Genomic DNA, 6,000 nt, shown 5'->3' with positions numbered 1-6,000 from the left:
AATTTTTAAGCTATAAAATTTAAAGCAGTGTTTTGTCCATTATGGTTGTGCTTGAAATAGTCAGTCAGAATTACAATGCAAACATTACTACACATTTTGGTCGATATTATATGCCTCGCCCTCTCATTACTCTAACCCTCATTACCTAGTGATAGAGCCTAAAATCTCACCTAGTAAGTACACTTAATCTAACACTCACCATACCCTATACCTAACCCTGTTCCTTAGTGCCTAAATCCAACCCTATCCCCAACTACATTAGTTAATTGGAGTGGGGAACATTTACTACATTTAAATTTTAGAAAGTTCATTCACGAGTTTAAGACCCCCCCTACAAAACAGATCGAGCTGTCGATCAACATCGACAGCCATCCCGTTTTGTAGCGAGCCCCAGAATGAGTGAATTCTCACTCGCTCCGGGGCTCGTGCACGTGCATTGCACATGCCGTGCGTGTGCAATGGCCAACCATCAACCCGCTTGCGAACACTATGTGCTTGCGAGCAGGTCTAAATCAGGCCCTCTGTCCCTTAGTGCCTAAATCCAACCCTACCCCAACTACATTAGTTAATTGGAGTGGGGAGCATTTATTTTTAGAAAGTTCATTCACGAGTTAAAGAAAACTGCACCCTGGGTATATGTATAAATTGGACATAAATATGTAAAAACTGAATGATATGGTTAACTTTTCATCTTCGTCGTGGTTAGTTCATCCAAAACAAGACAGATGTTCTATTCCCATAAAAGTATCTTTCATTGCTAAGAGAATTTTGTCAATTAAAGACTTGTGGATAAAATGTAACTGTGAAACGGGGAAGCTGTGCACTCGAACACTTTGCTCCAAATGTACTAAGCTCTGGAAAGTGATTAACTGGACCGAGATAAACTACCAGCCAATAAGCTCCTAACTATCATTTTTCTAACACAGCCTGAAACATGACAGTTAGCAGCTGAGTTGTTGGCTGTTTATCACTTTCCAGTGTATAACTTTTCACAGCTTAGTACATCTGTCCCTCAGGGACAAGCACAGTGAGAATAGTATTCTTGTTTACTATGAAATGATTGCAGCATGATGCAAGATTATATAATATACTGGACTTCAACTAAGGTACAGGAATATAATGTTTTCTTATTCTCAGTAGATTGTAAAAGTGTATGAGAACTCCTGTTATCTGTTGTGCTTACACCCAGCAGTATTTTTTTTTGTAATGAACTTTTATGATTAACTCTGGTGAATATCCACAATATTTTTGGGAAATCACAAAGCTGTCTCATCAATGAAAAAGACTTATGGAAATAGAACATCTAGATTGTATGTGAGTACAGTACACATTTGTTTAAATTAAACTTAAAATACTTGAGAACACCTATTGCATAGTGAGTGGAGTACACCACTTTTTATTCATCAACTCTTCACTGTGGGATTCTGCAAGAACTGAAGATTACATAAAGGGAATCTGATATAGTACATATACCACACACTCCACTAGTGATTTTTCTTGGGCTATCAATACTCATAACAGAATATAATTTTATGACATTGGTAAAACATTAATATGTTGGAAGCTTAAAGCAAAAAACACAGGTATATTGGTTTCAAAAATAATCAAAGACTAAGGCCCTCATTCAGAGCCGTATGCTCTGAGCAGAGCGCACGCTCTGAATGAGGGCCGGCCTCCATGAAAATGGAGCGTCCTCCTGGACGCTCGTATAGCTGTGGGTCACCACCCACAGGCTATACGAGCGTGCAGTTTGATGGCCGCGATGCTCTTGACCATCGCGGCCATCGAAACTGCGAGCCGGAGCCTGCGGTTGAGGTTTTCAACCGCAAGCTCCGGAGTGATTTTGACTCTATCAGAGCCAAAATCACTCCCACTGACATCACTAGTGATGTCAGTGGGCCGGCTTCTGACGGGAGGCGTTCCCGTGGGAACGCCCCCGTCAGGGAGGCACGCCCCCGGCACGCCTACCAAAGGGGGCGTGCTGTCAATCAACATCGACAGCACGCCCCCTTTGATCAGACACAACGAGCGAAGGAAAGTCCTTCGCTCGTCGCGTCTGGTGCATGCGCACGACGGAGCTCCCTCCGTCGTGCGCATGCTCAGTCCAGAACATCGACCCACTTGCGAGCGGACAGCCGCTCGCGAGTGGGTCTGAATCAGGCCCTAAGTTTCTTTCATTGTACTGTTCTACATCGACATTATCTCTACATACCGTTGTTATAATGTAATGTTATTAAATTTTAATATTTTAAATTGTTTTTTTTCTATTAATCAACATAAAAAAAATAATAAATTTTTACATAAAAAAAAAATATATATATACACACACACACACACATATATATATATATATATATATATATATGTGTGTTTTTTATAATTGCAGGAGGACAAAGTACAATAGCGAATAGATACTGCATCTGGAGGACCATCCTCACCAAACTTGCAATCAAATGAAGAAAATGCACCTCAAAGAGAGATTATTAGTACGGACCCAAAAAATATTATACATAAAAAATGTTTCAAAAGTTTTAATTTTTTAATATCTTTATGTTTATTTACATAATTTTAAATTTGTTCTATTAATACTGCAATAATAGAGCATCGTGAATGGATGGAACAAAAAATATGAGAACACGAATGGTTTGAACAAAGGAGAAGAGAAGATCGGGAATGGTTTGAACAAAGGACAGAAGATCGGGAAAGGATGGAACGATATTTTAACAGCCTGGCGCAGAGCATGAACCAGATTTGAAATATACAGCTAAATCACTCATGCAGTTGGGAAACGGTAGGCCAGTACTTGGTCAAATGACGATTGATGTGCTTTTTAGTCGTCTCCAACAGATGGACAGCCACTTTAACCATATGGAAGTGTGGCAGCATCAAGGCAACACAAACACAAGATTGATTGCCAACCAACTGTAGCTGTTGACGGACAATATAAAAAGAAGACCCTCTGAAGTAGATCCACATCTTCAAACTGATCAGGTTGTAACGCCATCAACGTACAGTGGAGTCCAGCAAATACATGAAGAAAATAGAGAGCTTCGGATGAGGGTGGAAATGGAACAGATGCAATTCTCAAGCCAGGAAGAACAGGACCCGGAACCAAGAACTGATGAACCATGATTTTTAAAGGTAAAATAGATATTTGATTGTAACCCTATAAATGTATTGATTTATTTTTTGCTGGGGGTTGAGGATGTGTTTTGTTACACTCCTTTTATTTTTTGGGGGTAAAAGATGTTTTTTTGGGCGGTATATTTTTTTGGATTTAGACTGGGTGTAAGGGGTCTGTGTCCTACTTTGGTGTGCAGGACCCTGTGATGACAGCATGAGGATATCGGGCTGAGAGTAGGACTTGGGGACCAGGTGCTGGTTGTTTTTTCTTTTGGGAAAAGATTGAAGTTTCATGCCATGTTTGTTTTCCTCCACCTTTCAGTGTCCAGGAGAAGTGGGGCGGTATGAAGGGACCAGCCTGCCACTAGACGTGGAGGAACCAACTAGGCTGGCATAGAGCTGTAAAGGTGGTGGGCAGATGGTAAGTGCAATATATTCTCTGGGGCTCCCCCCACATTTTGTTTTAAGATAAAGTAATACATGAATAAAAAAGGGATAGTCATCATCCCAGCTTAAGGGATGCTCACTGTAATTACCATTACTAGAATACAAACAGTGGCCCTAATTCTACAAGTAACACAAGTGCAACTCTGCAGTCAGACGATTCTTTCATTCTTCGTATATACATCTTAGTTACAGTGTGTATGCAAACTAGTCACTAAAATAGGGAATGCGATTGCAATGTATACACAGGCCCACCTGGAAGTGATTGACACCAAGTATCATTGGTGGGTGGTGTGGGAGTGTGGTCAAGCAAGTGCAGACGTGTCACTGTATATGAATAAAGTTGCAGGGGTGTGTATAATTTATCCATTGCAAACCTATATGCAGCCTGAGCAATCACTGTGTGAAGGGGGAGGATTTATGTTGTGCTGCGTCTCTAAGTATTGAGCTGCGAGTGTATTGTGATGGCATTCATTTCAAAAACTTTTCAGCGTGTGCAGGATTGCTATCCGTGCTGAATCAAGCCCACTGTCAGCTTCCCAGCTACAGAATGCAAAATGTAGGCATGCAGAAGGTAAGTTTCAGAGGTTAAGGGAGTGTTAGGTCTAGGCACAACCGGTGCGTTAGGGCTAAGTTGCGGGAGGGGGATTTTAGGTTGAGGCACCACCAAGAGGGACTTGGGGTTAGGCACCACAGTGGGGGAGGTTAGGTACCATAGGGGGGAGGTTAGGCACCACTAAGGGAGGGTTCCAGTTAGGGGTTGGGGGAGAAGGGGAGGGTTAGTATACTTACCATGCCCAGTCAGGATCTTCAGAGTTTGTGATTGCAACATCAGTATTTAGTGAGATACTTACCAGCCGTCAGAATTTCATACACAAAGCTATAGAAAATAGTTGGCTAAATATTTATTATATGAAAGAAGAACTGTTTCAATAATTTAGGACTGTGTGTTATTGTTTTAAATAACATATTGGAGTATAGTTAGATTTTAATCTTATTTTTTTTCCATAGCTAATAGAGGAATTTGAACTAGTGAAAATGGATTTAAAAAATACAAGTCAATAAATAAAAAACATTTATACAAATACAATAACAAAATTATACAAAGAAAAACATGTAATGTATTGTTTAATTTGTCTTAAGCAAAGTATTTATTTTTTATTTGCGTCAATAAGAAATAATGTATATTTCATATATTTTAGCTTGTAAATGTTAAACTAAAATGTTATGTTGATTTGCTAAATTTATGTTGATTTGCTTTGTGAATAAAACATGGCTTGCATTATTTTTTTAACTTTAAATAAAAAATAATAAACATAAGTCTTTATTGTATTTTTATCAAGATATGTAATATAGACTTGCCATATAAAATTAAACATGCGTGTGTTTGTGTATACAAACACAAATGCAGGTCCGTTTATAGGGGCAGGCGACCCGTGCAATTGCATAGGGCGCTCCACTCCTACCCCTGCTGACAGGAACGCTGGCCTCTGAAGCTACTGGAGGCTAAAGAAGCATTTACTTCAGAGACAAGCAGCATTCCCAGTAGTGCACTGCAAGGGTGAAATCATTGTTACCCATGCGGTGCAGAGCCTACCCTGCACACCCGATGGATAAAGTTAGATCAAGACAGTGGCGCAAGGCAGTAGCCGCCTACGGAGGCTGGAGAAGACAAAGTGGTCAGGTAAGTAATACTAAGTAGGCTGGGGGCGTGGCATACGGGGCACTACTATATGTAAAAAATAACAACAGGGGACAATGCATAAGTGGCACTGAAAAAGGGTCAAATCTACAGGAAGCACCGCATAAGGGCCACAAATACAGGAGGCACTGCATAAGAGCCACAAATACAGGAGGTACTGCATAAGGGCCACAAATATAGGAGGCACTGCATAAGGGCCACAAATACAGGAGGCACTGCATAAGGGCCACAAATACAGGGGGTACTATTGCCTGAGAGCCAGTGGGGGTGCAGCCTGTGAGCTGAAGGGTTGGAATGGCAAGGAAGGGGGCTGGAGTGACACATGGAGGAGCTGAAGTGGTTCCGGATTTCAAAACGTTTCATTTAACTGCTGTTAAATTTTTTTGGCTGTGTTGGCTTCCACAATTGCAATATTGGACTCCGCCAGGGATATTTAAGGAAGGCACTGAGACACGCTATCAATGGTTAATGGAGTGCACCCTTATCTGTGTGTGTGTGTATATATATATATATATTAAAAATGCCCACAGCAGAAAAGCAGGCCTACTACATATTTGCTTCTAAAGCTAGAGGCAGGATTAAAGACAGACGTCTGTATTCAAAGGTCTGTCTAGATCTAGATGCCAGAACCCCGACGGATGGCTTCCAGAACGAAGGAAAAACTATAGTAGCTGTTAGCTATGCGGGGAGGGTTAGTTTTAGGCCCCCCATGAGGTTTAAGATTAGGCTAG

The sequence above is a fragment of the Taudactylus pleione genome, unplaced genomic scaffold, assembly GCF_031769625.1.
Source record: "Taudactylus pleione unplaced genomic scaffold, aTauple2 ptg001781l, whole genome shotgun sequence".
Classification (NCBI taxonomy): Eukaryota; Metazoa; Chordata; class Amphibia; order Anura; family Myobatrachidae; genus Taudactylus; species Taudactylus pleione.
Note: the sequence above shows the minus strand (reverse complement) of the source record.